We start from the raw sequence: 19346 nt of genomic DNA, 5'->3' as shown, positions 1-19346 counted from the left end.
GAATATTGCAGTCGGCAGCAGTGTCTGGGCAGAAATCGGCAAAATGTCTGGGAAAATCTGGACAGCGGTAGTATCGTGTTTGTTGATTTTCCATTGGCCACTGCATTCCTCCCTCTGCTCTGTCCCCTTTCTGCCCCTCCCCCAAGCTCACTGTTTGAAATATGGCAACCCTATATATGTCTCCCAAGCAACATATCTTCCAAGCAACATATTTAATGAATAATCTTTTATTCATTAAATATATGTATTTTCCCCACAAATGCAAAATTTGTGCGGGAAAGACCTATATAGCTCACCCATGTGGGGTATCTAATACAAGAATTGGCTGGATTCCTAGAATCAAAGCACAGAGCTAAACACACACTCCTGCAAGAGAGAGCCCCCAGCAGAGTTTTAAAATCATAGAATCATGCAGCAGAATGAAGTGTGATGAATATAGGTTGTTAGACCTTTTAATATTATGTTTAGTCTGTTAGCAGAGCTTCTCCATTTCTACCCCTCTTAGTACTGAACAGACTACATACCTTTGTAAGTTTTAAAATGTTATACTTACAAAGTTCCAAGGGTCAGGGTTCATGCATTTATCCAGGCAGCAGCAAGTCAACAGAGGCAGAAATCCTGAGATACAAAAAATACAGTGCAATAGCTCTAAGCACATGCTCTGAGCCTGTAGCGAGCAAACTCAGGCTCATCCTACCTCAGTGAGGTCACATGGTGAAAGAGAACAAGCAAAGAAGGAAAGTTAACTTCCTTCTAGGTGAGGGGCGTGACCAAGTTGAGTCTAGGAATACAATTCTGTGGTCTTAACCCCTTCATACTTTAACTAGCCCTACACTTGCTAGCTATGTTTGACTGTAATTTCCCACAAAATTAACCTCTGGCTTTGCCAATAAAAAGCCTGCCTGGTTTCTCTTTACTTCTGCTGCCTGTCTAACCAGGAACAGCTGTGTTTTTTGTTTTTAAGGAGTAGAACAGATCTGGGTTACAAGCCAGATTTTATGTTTTAAAAAATGGGGCACAGCCGTTACTTCTTGATCCGAGAAGAATCAGTTGATTTGAGAATCAGTGGAGACTATTTGTTTTTCCTATGTAGCCCATAAACAATCCAGAACAGTGGTCCTCAAAATTCGCCCCCCCCCCAGACCACTTGAAAACTGTTGAGGGTCTTGGTGGACCACTCAATTATTTTTCAGCCTCTTGTAACAATTGTAATTGCTGTTCTAGGTGTGGGTTGATTTTTAATTGTATTTTTACAGACCTCCCATGAACTACCAGAATGTCTGTGGACCATGGTTTGGGAACCCCTGATTTAGACCTATTGCAGACATGTCCAACCGGCTGATCACCGGTTGATCCTGGTAGATTGCGGTCGATCATGGGATCCTTCTCAATCACTGTATTTTTAAAAAAGAGGAGTGACTGTCTCCACCCCCTGCCCCTCTTGCTCTGTCCCTCTGTTGCGTCAGGTTTCATGGTGAGCAATTTATGTTTTTATACCTTTAAAAAGGCTCAGCAACTCTTTGCAATCCTTCCGGGGGGAAAGTTCAACAACTCTGGGAGTAGATCTCAGTCTCTTGGGAGTTGGATGTGCCTGATCCATTGCATATTTTTTTGGCCCCAAAGCGTACTTTTTGAGAAACTGGTTTCATTCTGATAATAAAAGTTCATTGCAGATTGATTCTGCCTTATTCCTCAGTGTGTCTATTTGGAAACAGATGAAAACAAATATAGGCAGTCCTGGCAATGTTGGGAATGTATTCACCCCTGCCCAATGATGTTGTGGGTGGATGTTTACCAAGATCACAATCAGACTTCCTTCTTTGTTCACTTGGAGCGTATTCAGGGAAGAATCGGCATGGAGAACCTAGTCCAGGAGAGGGGTTTTAAATGCATATCAAGTAACCACCACTCTTTCTCTCCAGTGTGGTGTAGTGATTAAGAGCGGTAGACCTGTAATCTGGTGAACCGGGTTCGCATCTCTACTCCTCCACATGCAGCTGCTGGGTGACCTTGGGCTAGTCACACTTCTTTGAAGTCTCTCAGCCCCACTCACCTCACAGAGTGTTTGTTGTGGGGGAGGAAGGGAAAGGAGAATGTTAGCCGCTTTGAGACTCCTTCAGGCAGTGATAAAGCGGGATATCAAATCCAAACTCTTCTTCTCTCTCTCTCTCTCTCTCTCTCTTCTGGATAACAGGATCTAGAATCAATCTAGACTGAAGCCAGCATGTTAAGGAAGAGCATGAACAATTTCAAACTGGAGGGGGGCAGTGTATTAGTGCATATGCAACTTTAGGGGTGATCTGCTATCCTGGAACTAAGCCTACAGGCTACAACCTCCAACCTAATTTGTATACTTTTTGTTTTGTTTTCCCTCCCCTCTTCTCCTTTTTGTAACATATTGCCTGATTAACGAGTTCTAGAGAACTCAGAAAGCTTGCCACCGTTTTGTGAAATTTTAGTTGGCCCCAATAAAGATATTGTCCAGACCTAGTGTTATGTACTAAAGTTCTCACCCTGGGCCAGCAGGGGGATAGTGTAGATAGTTTTCACTCAGGTCCACGTCAGTTATTTTAGGCGGGAAACCCTGGGTTGTTGTTGCTACAATGTTGATAGCCGGCTGCCTATAAAAGCAGGCCGGCCGAGCTGTTTGCAGTTCAGTTCTGTCCAGCTTCAATAAAGAGCTTCTCTGGAGAAATCACTGTGTCATCTGCTATGTTCGCCCACAACTTAACACCTAGAGTTTGGAGGAGCTTGTCCTTTTTTCTTTTTTAGCAGTACACTTCAGCCCTGTTCGGTTGTTACTGTTATGTAGGGCCAGGAGAAGTTAAACCTGTGCCCAATGAGGGCTTTAAGTTGTGCCAGGAGCCTCCATAGGCAGAAGAGGCTTCCCAACTGCGATGAGCATGGGGGGGGGGAGCTATCTTTAGAAACAGATTACACAATAAAAGGGAAAAAAGAATCAGTGTAGCGCCCCCAAAATAAATACCAAACTGCCTAAATAAATCCTACAACAGACTCATCATCAGTGACTTACTGGAAAGGTCTGTAGAGCAGAAAAGTTCACCTCTGTCAAACGCTGAAGGGCATCTGTGGAGCCTTCTGTCCCCTGCTGTATTCATAACAATCAATAGACATATGTTGGGTGAAACAGATATCCTATGGATTGCCACTGTTAAAGGCCGTCAACAAATACCATCTGGAAGGAGCCTAGAAGGCCACATGCAGGCTGCAAGGAGGGCTAGAGAACAAAGGGAAGCCTGCATGTTTGGGTCAGAAATGTAACTCACCAACCATTCATTCTGCAGTCCAATGCAAGCTAAGTAGAAGTTCAGACACAGGACAGAACTGCATGATGCCATTCCTAATATACAAAGCAATACAGAAAGACTTGTAAGGAACCAATGTAATTAGTATTATATAACAGAATTTAAAAGAGGGGGAACTATATAAACATGCAATTTAAGGCATTTTTTTGTTTCTTTTTGCCATCAGGAAGCAGTTGATTTTGCATGATTTGTCTTCAAACCCAGTGCTTGCTCCAGTTTGACCCTGTTGCATTAAATGCAATATAATTTCTGGACCTTCCTGATTTTCCAGACTGCACTCATAACCTATCATATTCTACTAACTTGTCCTCTTACTCAACATATCCTGTCTTGGCTCCCTCAGTGTCTCAGCAAATTTGTTTTTTACGAATCCTGAACAGTCCACATACTCCACCCCAGAGCTGCCAGATAATTCTACTCTGGCTCTTCGCAACAGACCAGGATTATCTCTCAAGTATGATTCTTTGCTAGGAAAACTACACTTCTTGTGTAACACAGGTTTTGATGTCAGGGACCGGCGGAGCTCTTGATGAGCGTGTGACGGAGACAGGGTGCCAGTCAGGCAAATGATGCAAGAGAGGGGGATAGCAGTATATGGGGTTTGTGCTGCCTGCAAGTGGAGAAAGTAAAGGTCAGAGCTGTCAGAGACCAAGGTGGGCATGCAGGACAAGTCAGAGGCGGGAGAAAAGACTGTTCATGTGAGGAATGGACCAGTCGAATCCCCGCCACCCCCACCCCAATGTCTCCTAGAACCAGAAGGGGCTTGAAGAGGAAAGAGCAGCCATGGCTTCCATATAAGAGAAGTCTCAGGTTGGGTGCATACATAGTTTGTTATGTCCCATCCGATGAAGATACATAAGATGGTGTGTGTGGTCCCACTGTTGCTGCAACTGCTCTGCAGGGCACAGACCTGGTCTAGAGACTAGAAGCATATGCGCATATGCATTCGGGGCACCTTAGGAGCTACTGCTTTTGACAAGGAGGACACCAGTTGTGTGCCTTCCTTAGCTGGGGAAGCATGGCCATTGATCAGGGATGATGGCAGTTGTAGTTGAACATCTGGAGGGAACAATATTGGATGTACATCCAGACTGTTGCTGTTTTGTGGGTAAGATTCAATCACATAATCTGGAAAAGTGGATTTGGTACTTTTAAACAACAAACCTGCTTCCTCCGCCCTCCAGAAACTGACAAATCAAGATGAGTGTTGTGTTTGGTTGCTTGGTCTTTTTTACACTGAACTGTTTCTGTTGTTGCAACCTGCCCTGGGACCCTATAGTGAAGGTAAGGTAAGACATCTTTTAACAAAAACAGGTGGTCTGGAAGCGGCCTTAGTGTCCAATTCTCTGCAAAGGCATTGGGATTTAGACTGCAGTCTCATACACACCTAGGAAGAAGTTAAGTGGAATTCAATGGGGCTTACTTCTGTGTAGATATGTATGTGAGGGTTGCATTGTCTTAATGGTTGCAGCATGTTCATAATTACAGGTTTCTATGGAGTGGGAGACGGCATGTTTAGCTAGTTTGTTAGTTGCGCAGTTTTAGGTAAAGCCATTATTGTCCAACATATCCAAAACAAAGAAACTTCACATTAGCACAGGTTCAAACAATTAAAATACTAAAAATATTTACTTAGGAACATTCATCAGGCAGCAAAACAAAAACATGAAGCTGCAGCAAATAAAATCCAAGAACTACTTCAACAATGTTTAAAACCAGAAAACAAACTCTCTTTGCTTCAAAGAAATATCTACAGTAGTAATGTGATGTTCTTCCATGGAAATAATCTACAGAATTTTCCACTTCAGTAGCAGTCATCAAGGAGCAGTCAGTAGCAGTCGTCAAGTTAGAAGGCTCAAAATGTGTCAAATCTAGCTTCTACAACAGCTAGGTTGGGAGGGCGTGTGTACATGTAGCAAGGAATCAGCAAATACCCGTGCAAATAAAAAGTGATATTTGGAATGCATAAATTGAAGGTGAAGACACTTTTAACACATCTGGAGAACTGGAAATAAATGTGTAATAAGAAATTTTGCTGCAGAATTTAAATATAATACTATATATTTGATGACACCCAAAAGGTAACAACTGCTTTTTCAAATAAGAGAACTCAAGGACCGTTCATAGGAACCGCCCTGGACCCTGCAATCATCATCTGAGGCCCTTCTTCATGTGCCCCCTCCACAAGAGGTCCAGAGGGCGGCCATACGAGAACGGGCCTTTTCTGCAATGGCTCCCCACTTGTGGAGCCTCACCTGGTGCCTTCATTACATATCTTTAGGCACCAGGTGAAAAATGTTTCTCTTTAACCAGAGCTTCGTCTGATTAAAATTTTAATGGCTTTTTAAATGTGTTGGGGGTGGGGAGTTATTGGCTTCCTTATTTGTTTTATTATGTATTTTGTGTTCTCATTTTTGCATTTTTATGTTGTAAATCGCTCTGTAATGAAGGGAAGCATACAAATTTATTAAATAATAATAATAGAATACATAATACTTATTCAAAGTGTAAAACTAGCTCATGAAGTTAGTGAATTAAATACATTTTCTTAAGATTATGGTTCTTAATATAGCCGATCACCTAAAAGAGGAAGATTTTAAAAAAACACATTGTGAAAGAATGGGCTTCTATCGCTAATACGAATTTTACTGGCATACACAACCATGTTAGGTTTTCCTGCAGTTGAATTCCCAGCTAAATAATCATTGCCTGAGTCAGTGTTAAGGCTCCACTTAGAGGATTCATAGACAACTGCAGTGGTGTTCACAATGATTCTGTTGTTCTTTTAAACCAGGGAGGATACGTCTGTGAGTCCCCTCATTGCTACAAACTTAGGTGCAGAATTATATTCTTAATGGTCACTAGACTTAAGGAGAAAGGAAATGGTGGTTCAGAAAGTATATAGCGCAAGTCAGAAAGAGATAGGAAAGGACCTCTGTACCCCTTTTGTGGTTTAAAGTGTCAGACTACTTCTGGGGACATTGGGTTGAAATTCCCATTCAGCCATGAAGCTCACTATCCTGGGCTAATTACTATCACCCTCAGCTACATCACAGGGTTGTTGTGAGGACAAAAATGTGGTAAAAGAACAGATAAATTTAACAGAAAACCTTGGAGAAGTAGGTTCAGCAGCCATGTGCAGACATTTTATCTGTGTAATGATTGATCTGAGGGCAGGGTAAGAATCATAGAATCATAGAATCATAGAATCATAGAGTTGGAAGAGACCACAAGGGCCATCGAGTCCAACCCCCTGCCAAGCAGGAAACACCATCAGAGCACTCCTGACATATGGTTGTCAAGCCTCTGCTTAAAGACCTCCAAAGTAGGAGACTCCACCACACTCCTTGGCAGCAAATTCCACTGTCGAACAGCTCTTACTGTCAGGAAGTTCTTCCTAATGTTTAGGTGGAATCTTCTTTCTTGTAGTTTGGATCCATTGCTCCGTGTCCGCTTCTCTGGAGCAGCAGAAAACAACCTTTCTCCCTCCTCTATGTGACATCCTTTTATATATTTGAACATGGCTATCATATCACCCCTTAACCTCCTCTTCTCCAGGCTAAACATGCCCAGCTCCCTTAGCCGTTCCTCATAAGGCATCGTTTCCAGGCCTTTGACCATTTTGGTTGCCCTCCTCTGGACACGTTCCAGTTTGTCAGTGTCCTTCTTGAATTGTGGTGCCCAGAACTGGACACAGTACTCCAGGTGTGGTCTGACCAGAGCAGAATACAGTGGCACTATTACTTCCCTTGATCTAGATGCTATACTCCTATTGATGCAGCCCAGGATTGCATTGGCTCTTTTAGCTGCCGCGTCACACTGTTGGCTCATGTCAAGTTTGTGGTCAACCAAGACTCCTAGATCCTTTTCACATGTACTGCTCTCAAGCCAGGTGTCACCCATCTTGTATTTGTGCCTCTCATTTTTTTTGCCCAAGTGCAATACTTTACATTTCTCCCTGTTAAAATTCATTTTGTTTGTTTTTGCCCAGTTCTCTAATCTGTCAAGGTCGTTTTGAAGTGTGATCCTGTCCTCTGGGGTGTTAGCCACCCCTCCCAGTTTGGTGTCATCTGCAAATTTGATCAGGATGCCCTTGAGTCCATCATCCAAGTCATTGATAAAGATGTTGAATAAGACCGGGCCCAAGACAGAACCCTGTGGCACCCCACTAGTCACTCTTCTCCAGGATGAAGAGGAACCATTGATGAGCACCCTTTGGGTTCGGTCAGTCAGCCAGTTACAAATCCACTGAGTGGTAGCAGAGTCAAGACCGCATTTTACCAGCTTCTTTACAAGAATATCATGGGGCACCTTGTCAAATGCCTTGCTGAAATCAAGATAGGCTATATCCACTGAGTTCCCTTCATCTACCAGGCTTGTAATTCTGTCAAAAAATGAGATCAGGTTAGTCTGACATGACTTATTTTTCAGAAATCCATGCTGACTATTGGTGATCACAGCATTCCTTTCTAGGTGCTCACAGACTGTTTGCTTAATTATCTGCTCCAGAATCTTCCCTGCTATTGATGTCAGACTGACTGGGCGGTAATTATTTGGGTCCTCTCTTTTCCCCTTTTTGAAAATAGGGACAACATTTGCCCTCCTCCAGTCTGCCGGGACTTCGCCTGTTCTCCAGGATTTCTCGAAGATGACTGCCAGTGGTTCTGAGATCACATCTGCCAGTTCTTTTAATACTCTTGGATGCAGTTCATCTGGCCCTGGAGACTTGAATACATCTAAACTAGCCAAATATTCTTGTACTGTCTCCTTAGTTATTCTGGGCTGTGTTTCCTTTGCTGAATCATTTGCTCCAAATTCTTCAGGTCGGGCATTGTTTTCTTTATCGGAGAAGACTGAGGCAAAGAAGGCATTGAGGAGTTCAGCCCTTTCTGTGTCCCCTGTTTGCATTTCACCATCTTCTCCTCTGAGTGACCCCACTGTTTCTTTGTTCTTCCTTTTGCTATGAACATACCCATAAAAGCCTTTTTTGTTGCTTTTAACCTCTCTAGCAAGCCTGAGTTCATTCTGTGCTTTAGCTTTTCTGACTTTGTGTCTACACGTTCTGGCTATTTGTTTGAATTCCTCTTTGGTGGTTTCCCCCCTTTTCCATTTTTTGTACACATCCTTTTTTAATCTTAATTCAGTTAAAAGTTCTTTAGATAGCCACCCTGGCTTCTTTAGGCACCTTCCATGTTTCCGTCTCATTGGTATTGCCTGACGTTGTGCTTTTACTATCTCCCTCTTAACAAACTCCCAGCCATCATGAACTCCCTTTCCTTTTAGTATTGCTGTCCATGGGATCTCACCCAGCACTTCCCTAAGTTTTATGAAGTCGGCTTTCTTAAAGTCAAGAAATTGAGTCCTAGTATGCTTGGCTGCTCCTTTCCGCTGTATAGTAAACTTCAGAAGAGCATGATCACTCGCGCCTAATGATCCTTCCACTTCTACCCCACTAACCAGGTCATCAACATTGGTTAGGACCAGATCTAAAATGGCTGTTCCTCTTGTTGCTTCTCCCACTTTCTGGACAATGAAGTTGTCTGCAAGGCCAGTGAGGAATCTGTTTGACCTTATGCTCTTGGCTGAGTTTGACGTCCAACAAATATCCGGGTAATTGAAGTCCCCCATTACTACTATCTCCCTTCCTTTTGCATGCTTGGCCATCTGTTCCAGGAAGGCATCATCTATGTCCTCCGTTTGGCTTGGGGATCTATAGTAAACTCCCACAATGAGGTCTCTGTTATTCTTCTCTCCCTTAATTTTGACCCAAATGCTCTCACATTGGCTTTGAGGTTCTAAATCTTGGATCTCTTCACAGGTATACACATCCCTGACATATAACGCCACTCCTCCTCCTTTCTTGTCTGGTCTGTTTCTCTGAAATAGATTGTATCCCCCCATTATTACATTCCAATCGTGGGACTTATCCCACCAGGTTTCAGTGATGCCTATTATGTCATATTTAGTTTGCTGTACCAAGAGCTCAAGCTCATCTTGTTTATTTCCCATGCTTTGCGCATTAGTGTACAGACATTGAAGTCCATTAATCATTCCCCCGTGTCTCTTATTTAAGGATTTTTTCCTCCCACCACTAGGTCCGCGTGCTGTTTGCTCCATTTGGTCTATGACATTTGGATGATCATCTTCATTAATTGATAGACTCCTACCTTCAGGAGCGAGGAGGTCAGGGTCAAGCCTACTAACCCTATACCATACTACGTTCAAAGTGTCATTATCATAAGGGTCCTAAATGTCAACACATCGATATATGTAGGCTCTGTATGTGTGATTGATAATCCACTTTTTTTCAGGATACAAGTTGTACAATAAAAGCTAAATCAAATCATATAAAACCTCTGGGGTGACAAAATCTTGAGTGCAAGGGATGGAACCAAATGATGTGATCCCAACCCATCTTTCTTGTGTGTTGGTCAGACTAATCATGATCATGTTGATCTACATAGGTCTATTATCTAATTGGTAAGTTTTATTTTTACATATCAAAGTCAACACAATTAATACACAGTTTAAAGCCCTACTATTAAAAAAAAAACAATGACTCATTTTCCATAGCGTGGAATTCAACGAACTTTTACTCAGATTAGCCACGTTGAAATTAGTGGACCTAGCTTAGGAATGTTCACTAATTTTGATGGATTTACTTCGAATAAGTTACTGAATTCCATCCATTATGTATACTGCGTGCTACTGGTTTTTGTTCTCTAGTTGTCCAACATCTTAAATGCACTAAATAAAAGAAAACTTGAAGAGAGATCAAAATCAAAACCAGGACATGAAACAAAGTTATGATAATTAATGCAAAATTATGAAAGTGATATATGCGTGTATCAGAGAGAGAGAGAGAGATGCGCTTTCCCTTGCAAGGCTTAAAATTTCAGATTATGAAAGCCTTATTTCTTGAATGTAAATTACGATTCACTGTAGGCGATGCAAATTCTGATGCCTTGATATGCTGTGGGAACACTGTTCAGCTCACAGGAGCCTCATCCATGTTTGCCTGCCAAAAAGTACAAAAGGGATATCAGTAGTGACAGGAGCAGTTCTGCTGCTGTTGCTGTCAGGAGGATATATTGGAAAATCCTGTGAGGAAGCTGCAAATAGCTCAGCGCTATGAAAGCCGACGGCAGCTGAACATCTTATGCAGCAGGAAATAAAAGTAATAAAAAAATGCCCTAGTTTATAAAACTATGCAATTGCATCTGAGCGGGTGAATCAAAAACGGGGGAATGTCACCAGCAAAAAGGTGATCTGAGACTGGACATCACCAGGGCAGCCAGGTCACTCTGGTGACTAGCTGTGGGACCCCTCCTAAAACACGGCATTTCCCAGGCAGTGTCTATCCTCAAAGTGAACCCTACTGATGAGACTGGTGAGACATTTTTTCCTACACCATTCCCTTAAATAAAAAAGACAGAGGCCTGAATATATTATCTACCATAGGGGTTCGGAAACCTTAACCTCCAGCTACATCCTTTCACCCCATGCCCCACCTTTCAATTAATTTTACATATTATACCCCTGGCCCCATTCACCTTTTGGCTTGTGGTCCCTTGAAGGTTACTCAGAAGGGAATGTGGCCCTCAGGTTGTAAAGGTTCCCAACCCTTGATCTACTGGACTAGCAGTTAAATATTTATTGATGCCACCATGCTTTGCTTGTAAACTTCTTATGGTTGGCCACTGCCAGAGACAGAAGGCTGAAGCAGATCCACCATTTTTGATGATCGGGATTGCATGAGGCAACCACCCCGCCAACATAAGGCCACCATCATAAGTGTCTTGAGTTTCAAGCCCTGAACACTCTTAACAGCTTAGGAGCTGCAAGCCCTTTCATCCATTCAGTTTTGGCATCTGAAAATAGGAAAATGGATGTCTGGTTCTACAGGCTGTAGACAATCAGGGATAACCAACATGGTGCCCTATCTCCATATATTGTTGGACTACAACTCCCATCATACCTGACCATTGGCCAAGCTGATGCACCACATTAGTAATTAAGTGAGATACCTTTTCACATTCTGGATCTCTTCCACTCTCCAGTTTGAGAAACCTTAAGTTTGGAGCTACTCTTCCAAGCTCCAGGGCCTTTGGCTACTTGTTTTCCAATTCCAATCCTCATCTCCTGCTACTACGTCTTGTCTTACAGCTTTATTCCACCTTTACCCTGGGCTGTCTACTACCCCTAATACTCTTGGAATGTCCATCCCACATCTTACTGCCCATCTAGATTTCATGCTACAGTTCTTTCTCTGGTACAATACTCGGTCACACTTGGGCTTTTAGCCCAGTTAATTGACTAGGAGTGCCACCCTAGGCTGCAGATTTTCTTGGGCATCAATGTATAAAAAATTGTTCTTTCTACAGTGGTACCTCGGGTTAAGCACTTAATTCGTTCCAGAGGTCCGTTCTTAACCTGAAACTGTTCTTAACCTGAAGCACCACTTTAGCTAATGGGGCCTTCTGCTGCCGCCGCGCCGCCAGAGCACGATTTCTGTTCTCATCCTGAAGCAAAGTTCTTAACCCGAGGTACTAATTCTGGGTTAGCAGAGTCTGTAACCTGAAGCGTATGTAACCCGAGGTACCACTGTATTTTCATTGTCCTTTTCGTTACAATAATACACATTTTTTTGTAATGTTATGGAGCCTCTTAAACATGACATAGTTTAGGCCCTCAGCATGTTTTAATCTCGCCCTGTGGTCAGGGTCCATTGGCAGCACTGAATTTTGGTGGCAGCCCTGCATGTGAAATTCAGTGGGATTCTCTGAGGGAGAGTTAGCTTCTGATTTCACAAACATGGGGTGTGAAGGGCGGGGGTGATTGTTTCATTTTTGAAAGCTGGCAACATTTCAAAAAAGGAAGTTTAGTTTTTTATCCTTTGCTAAAAACAAATGATTGATTCAATCCTACTCAAAGATCAATTAGATTTGCCTATGGCTGCCTTCCAGGAGTGCCTGGCATGCTCTGGTCCATGGAGTCACGAAGAGTTGGACACGACTAAACGACTAAACAATGGCTGCCTTCACTTACTGTAATCCAGCTAGGAACTGGCAGTATAATCAACAATGTAAACACATTCCTAAATCTACATTTGCAAAGAGTTTTGTGACTAGGGTTACTGGTTCCTTTATATTTTCTGATCATTTAATTAAAATGTAAAACTTTGCTTCTACTTCCCATTCAACACTGTCAAAATCTAATATAATTTTTTGATGATACTAATAGTTTCTCTTCTAGTTTCTTGTTTAATCCTGCTATCTTCTGTATGCTTTTTTCTTAAGGCCATTCTACTAGTTTTAAATGGTTATGAGCCACTTCAATTTAACAAAATAAATATGGGCACTTTTATACATGACATTAAAAAGCCATTCAAGCTTCTTCCCTGCAATTTGACTCATATGTAAATATTGGTAATATGGAATATGAAGCATAAGGTGTAGGCTTATGCCTTTTACTTTGCCAGAGAATTGCTTACCCGCGTCCCCAGGGCCGAGAAGAGAATAAAAAATTCCAGGAAAGTTTCTTCTTTGGAGAAAAGAGTTTTATTGAAATTCTGTGCACAGAGTTAAGGTCTGTACTCAGAGACAGCCTGTTGGATAGTTCCTAAAAATGTACTGGCTGTAGAGCAAGACATTTCAGCAGACTTTCTTATACCCGCAGACCTTGCTTGCTAAACACATTTTATTGCTTGCTAGACATTTCTGTCTTTCTGCTAAGCCAAGCACTCCCTCCCACCTCCTTGTGCACGTGTCTTCTTTTGCTAGCAAAGCATTTCCTTCGTATCTCTTCTTATCTTGCATTACTTAAAAGCAGAAGTAGAGCAGGAAACATCTTGCTTGTGGTTTTTCGGTTAACAGCAGTTTCTGGCTAGGCAGGAAGCGACCTTCTGACCTGTAGCTAGCATCAGCAGTTTCAAGTAGCTGGTTTAGGCAGAAAGCAGCCTCATGACCTGTCTGTTAAGAAAGCGGCCTCATGACCTGTCTGTTTTTAGACTTTTGCAAGCTACTGCTTTTTACCCTCCTAGCAGAGTGCAGGAATTTATTATGTGTAGATAATATTTGAGAGCAACAGAATAAAATATTGAGAGAAACTTTTCCCATCTCCCTTTACTCCGTCCTCTTCTTTTGAACAATCTATTACTTAGATTCGTTCTGGGGTAGGGGTCTATATTCTCTCAGCACAGCAATCACGCGAGGTCCCATCATGCGAGACATCATCTTTCCCATCATATGTTGCAGGCATTGCATTAAGCAGGGTATACAGAAGCAGAAAAGCAATAGAAGCATTATTGGGCCTATTCTTCCCACAAATACGATACCGTTCATGCCAACAGAAATACGAGAGCATCCATATGACAAGGGCGGTACATATCACTCCTACCCACCAAACCCAATATCTCCATGGTTCCTCCCACCAATATTCAGGGGGTGTGCTCATTGTTGAAGAGCCCACTGATATTTGTGCCCGACTACCTGTTGAGCCTCAAGGATGAGAGCCCACCGGTGAGTTGATGCTCCCACTATGTGGGTCAATTTTTCCATTAGCCCTGTTGGGTGGATTGAACTCACGTGCTGCCTCCCTAGTGACCAGAGCATATGGAAGCTGAAATCCTGGGGTGGCAATTCTTACTGGCACTTGTTTAGTAATTTCAATGCACACCTGGCTAAGGCTCCCACCCCTGCAATACTTGCATTAAGATAGGTTCTGTCCCATCTATGACCTGGGTTAAGAGTAGGACCTGGTCTATCAAATGAGGTTGGTACAGTGCTCTACCTTCCAGATAACAGTCGACTACCCTCCCACAACAGCAAGAGCGGTACAGAACTAGATAGATTTCGATCGTCTCTGCAGCTTCCCGTAAGAGCACTGTCCACGCGTGCTGGTCAGTGGTGTGGGAGAGGAGCCACAACGGGGTAGTGGGGTGTCTCAATACGGTAATCTCATCAGACCCCAGTTTCCAATAGCCAAGGAGCACGCCATCTCTTACCACCGGCAAGACGAACCAGTCGTAGCAGAGGCCAGCAGGCCAATAGGGTTGGTATGGTTCGGTAGGGTCAGGGCAATAAGACATAGAGCAGGTCAATAAAGAAAATAAGAGAGAAAAGAGAAAGTCTTTGTAACTGTCCTTGTGATGATTAGTCGCAGGATCCCGTTGCCCGTGGCCTAACGCTTTTTCCTGGTAGCGTCAGACACAAGGTGATGATCAACTTCAGAGGGTCAGCAGGATTTCTTTTGCAAGTCCAGACACCCTTCTTCAGATGCGTGTGATGTACCCAGGGGATCACCTCGACTACTTCCACTGCAGTTGGGGATGAGGGGGTCGCCAGACGCTGTCACTCAGAGGAACTGGTGAACCGGCTCAGCGAGACTGCCGCGGGACTGCAGGTGTACGCTCGAGGGAATACCTGGAAAGAAAGCAAACACACACAACAAACACAGGGATTGCACTTGTTCTTGGGTGATGTGATCTCCCATCTGCCCCAAACTGGCGGGGATGTCTCGGACGAAAGGGGTTGGCCTGCCATATAGAAGTTCAAAGGGTGACAGTTCTCAGTCTCTTGGTTGGCGCACAGGGCACATTTTGGGATATAGCAGCAGTTAGATATAGCAGCAGTTAGTTGAGGTAGAATATTCTCCCAAGATGTGCTTTAGTAGCTGGGCCTCCCAAATGGGTGGACTTGTGGTAATTCTTTACAATTGTGCTGGCCAGATGTTGGGGCACAAAAACACGGCTGTCTGGTCCTTCCTGGAGCGTTGCTCCTTCTTGGCTGGTCCACTGCTGTTCATCAAGGGTGTAACGTGGTTCCACATCATCTGGAGTGAGTTCTGGTACCAATATCAAAAGTTCTGGTGGTGCCTCTAAATTGGCTGGAGAACAAATGTCTACGTTGGGGGCGCTGCCTGCGGGCGCCCCTCCCATCCAATTCTTCACCCGTGCATAGAGATATCAGCAAGGCGGTCGTCACTGGAGGGGATCTTCAGGATGCTGAGACACAGTCCAATCTGAAGCAGCTTTCTTCCTTGAATGTGGTGGACCCAAGGGGTGGTGCTAGCGATTTTCACAGCTGTGGGTGTGGAGAGCAGATGGGCCCTTCCAGCACGGTTGCAGTGGTGCCTGGGACCAGTCTTATCCACACCTCGTCACCTGGCTCAAACTGGTCACGCAAGGAGTTCGGGCCTGGGTTGAGAGAGAAAATCTCGAGAGAGAGACTGTACATAATTGTTCAATTCCACATCTTGAGCAGGGATAGGTGAAAGCATGCACACATAAGGAACCGGTCTTCCAAACATCACTTCAAAAGGGTGACAAGTGAATACGTTTCAATGGGAGGCTACAAACTCTAAGCAAAGCCAAGGGCAACATGAACACCCAATTAGACCCTGTTTCTTGGGTCAATGGTTTTTCAAAGTCCTGTTCTTCCTTTCCTATTTTCCAGAACTTTTGGGGCCTATATGCAGTACCCACCATCTTCCTTCTTCACTGGCAACAGTGGGGTGTTTCACTGTGATTGGCATTGTTTCAAAATTCCATGTTGAAGCAATCGCTTCAAATGCACCCACACTCTTTCAGCTGCCTGTCGTGGGATGGGGTATTGGTTTTTATCTTCCGCCCATAGTCCAGGGTCAACATCATGAAGCAGGCTAACAGGGAGGATTCCCTCCTCTTCTTTTACCATCATCAAGCACCAATGGTCTCTCAGGGGTATTTCTAAAGAAAACTCTCCTGCTGGTACAGTTGTCATCATTACTTCCCCCATTGGTTGGAAGGAAATCTGGGCTTGTAATTTTGTTAACAAGTCTCGGCCCAATAAAGGAATGGGACATTCTGGTATATACAAAAAATTGTCTAGGCAGCAGGTAACAGACTGCAAAAACGGGGCCTTTTGTGATTTACCTGTAGCTCCAATTATATTAACCACTTGGTTTGTGGGTTTTGTTACAGGCACAGGTAAGACTGAGTGGGCAGCTCCCTTGTTCACCTTCTCCTACCTGTAATAAGGTAGCTAGGCTAAGGGCTGTGGCAACCCGAAACTTCAGGCGTGAATGTAATAACAGCATCTGGCACTTCCTCTTGGAGTTACACAGCTGGTGTCCTGTCCAAACGTGAATTTATCTGCCTTTGTGAGTAGGGTGGCCACTGCCACAATCACTCTCATACGGGGGGGGGGCAACCTCTGTTCTGTTGGGGTTAGCTTCTCTGACAAGTATTCGACGGGTTGCTGCCAATTTTTCAGTTTCTGGCATGAGGCTCCCTTGGCTACCCCCCTGGTCTTCATCTGTGAACAGGGTAAAAGGCTTCTCGGGGTTTGGATGCCAAGCACTGAGGCTTGTTGTAATGTCACTTTGAGATCCTGAAAAGCCTGCTGCTGTTCCCTGTCCCATATAAAAGGATCCTTCTCTATTCCCCTAGTTGACTCATGCAGGGGCCAAGCAATGCTTCTGTAATTAGTAGTGAGTCCAGGGGATATTGTTCATCATCATAAGTGGGATTATAGGTTTAAAAAAATCCCTTCAAACAATTTTACAATCTTTGCTGGATTCTCCTCAAAAGAGGGGTTCTGATTTCTTCAATTACAAACATCTGCACTTGAAAAGGGTATATGCTGGACCGTGCCTCCGCTTGTCCAGCTGGGACAGGGGCTGGTGGATCATAAACCCTCTGAAGGGGCATTTCTCCAGCTGCCTGATCCTTCCTGGCTTTCTCATACTGTCTGTGAGACATAACTCTCTTCGCCGCCTGTCCCCACTTACGTTGCCATCTCTTCCTCTTTTCAGGGGTGCAGCATTCTGCTGACTAACAAGGGGCTTACATCCAACTCCTCCCTCAAATGGCTTTGCAAACTCCTTTAGTCTCTTTCTCTGTCTTTCTGTCCACATTTTCTTTCCTTGATTCATATCATCTAGTGTCTTCCTAAATTCTTCCTCTTCTTCCGTCTCACTATCCTCCTTCGCAGGTCCTCCTCCCCCTACACCAGCACTTCCCTGTGCTTCTTGATTTTGGCCTGGGGGGGGGTTGTTGGAGGGGGGGGCTGTTGGTGGAGTGTAAGGTGGTGGCTTAATCACTCCCTCTCCTCATCTTCTGGGTCTTCTAACACCAGAGGCTTCACTGTACAAATCCTGTTCTGTGTGTTGCTGTCACAGCAAGACTTTAGCCATGGTAGATTCTTTTTTTACATTGGTCTTCCATGTAAAGATATAGGGGATCTGGTCTGGGTGGACATTTAATATATTTTGCCACAGGGGGTTGATTTACCACAGGGGGTTGATTAATTGCAAATCAAAGCCACGCAGTTCCCTGGGTTGGCAAGTCCACCTCACATAAAGTTTTGAGTCTCTGTTTTTCAATTTGAATCCCCAAATCATCACTCTTCGTGGCTGTTTTCCAGTTATTTAAAAAGCATTCCAGAGGAATACATTGGCTTGCTCCAGACCCTATTTTTTCAGATACAACCGCTCCTAACTGGGTTTTCAAAATTCTCTCACACTCCACATGCTACAGTTTGTCAGAAAATGCACAACCCTACAATCGCTCGGCCAAGGGGACACTAAGCCTTGGCCCCATTCAACAATTCATCCACTGGAGTATCTGATACACAACATATCAACAAAACACTTAATTCCCTCTGCCCCATTCCCTTTCCCAAACCTTTACCAATTCCTTTCCTGGTGGCATTCTTACTGCCGGGCACCCTATTGCCAACTACCAGGTGAGGCTGATCAGACCTCTGCTGGCCCTTTCCCTCGGGCCCCTAGCCCTTTCCTTCGGGCTTACCTTTTTCGCTGCGGACCTGTCCCCTCGGCGCCGTTCTGTCCTCTTATTCTCCCTCAACTAGATGTCTCTGCTCCAGGACGGTGTGGCAATCTCCCCCTACAAACTGGCAGGGTGTGCACCGGAAATGCGAACGCCGATCGGAGCTGTTCACCTTGGTTGAGCCTGGCCCTCCCCGGGGCTCCTGGGGTGGGGCAATTCCCGGCCAACGCACCAAGCTGTAGGCTTATGCCTTTTACTTTGCCAGAGAATTGCTTACCCGCGTCCCCAGGGCCGAGAAGAGAATAAAAAATTCCAGGAAAGTTTCTTCTTTGGAGAAAAGAGTTTTATTGAAATTCTGTGCACAGAGTTAAGGTCTGTACTCAGAGACAGCCTGTTGGATAGTTCCTAAAAATGTACTGGCTGTAGAGCAAGACATTTCAGCAGACTTTCTTATACCCGCAGACCTTGCTTGCTAAACACATTTTATTGCTTGCTAGACATTTCTGTCTTTCTGCTAAGCCAAGCACTCCCTCCCACCTCCTTGTGCACGTGTCTTCTTTTGCTAGCAAAGCATTTCCTTCGTATCTCTTCTTATCTTGCATTACTTAAAAGCAGAAGTAGAGCAGGAAACATCTTGCTTGTGGTTTTTCGGTTAACAGCAGTTTCTGGCTAGGCAGGAAGCGACCTTCTGACCTGTAGCTAGCATCAGCAGTTTCAAGTAGCTGGTTTAGGCAGAAAGCAGCCTCATGACCTGTCTGTTAAGAAAGCGGCCTCATGACCTGTCTGTTTTTAGACTTTTGCAAGCTACTGCTTTTTACCCTCCTAGCAGAGTGCAGGAATTTATTATGTGTAGATAATATTTGAGAGCAACAGAATAAAATATTGAGAGAAACTTTTCCCATCTCCCTTTAAAGGTAGCATTTTTAAAATCTGTTACATTATGATTATGGCAAATGTAGTTTTTACATTAATATAATATGCCTGTTTGGAGTATTCATTTAGTTTATCTCCTTAGACAATATATGTTATTTATTTCACATATGTAGATTCCATCTGTCCTCCAGTGTGAGTGACAATACATTATCACATCTAGTGATAATACTTTGGTACGAGAGATTTTCTCTCAGCACTTAATACTGCTGTACCTAAAAACGTACAAAGCTTAGTTAGGAAAATTTGATTTTTTCAAGTTATGTACAAACACATGCCAGACACCAAGGACACAACTGGATATGTATTTCCAGGGGGTG

The 19346-nt window shown here is 43.8% G+C and overlaps 1 protein-coding gene across 1 annotated transcript in view; it reads left to right on the top strand.

The window, feature by feature from the left end:
• LOC308583293 (uncharacterized protein) overlaps positions 1-6577 on the top strand; it is a gene marked incomplete at its 5' end in the record, with an annotated part of 28934 nt that extends 22357 nt beyond the window's left edge. Inside the window, one exon of the mRNA XM_081187108.1 lies at positions 6518-6577. The remainder of the gene's footprint in view (positions 1-6517) is intronic.
• Positions 6578-19346: the final 12769 nt, after the last annotated feature.

This window comes from Podarcis bocagei (genome assembly GCF_964188305.1).
Source record: "Podarcis bocagei genome assembly, chromosome: 3".
In the NCBI taxonomy this organism is placed as follows: domain Eukaryota; kingdom Metazoa; phylum Chordata; class Lepidosauria; order Squamata; family Lacertidae; genus Podarcis; species Podarcis bocagei.
This window is presented reverse-complemented; position numbering and strand designations above follow the sequence as displayed.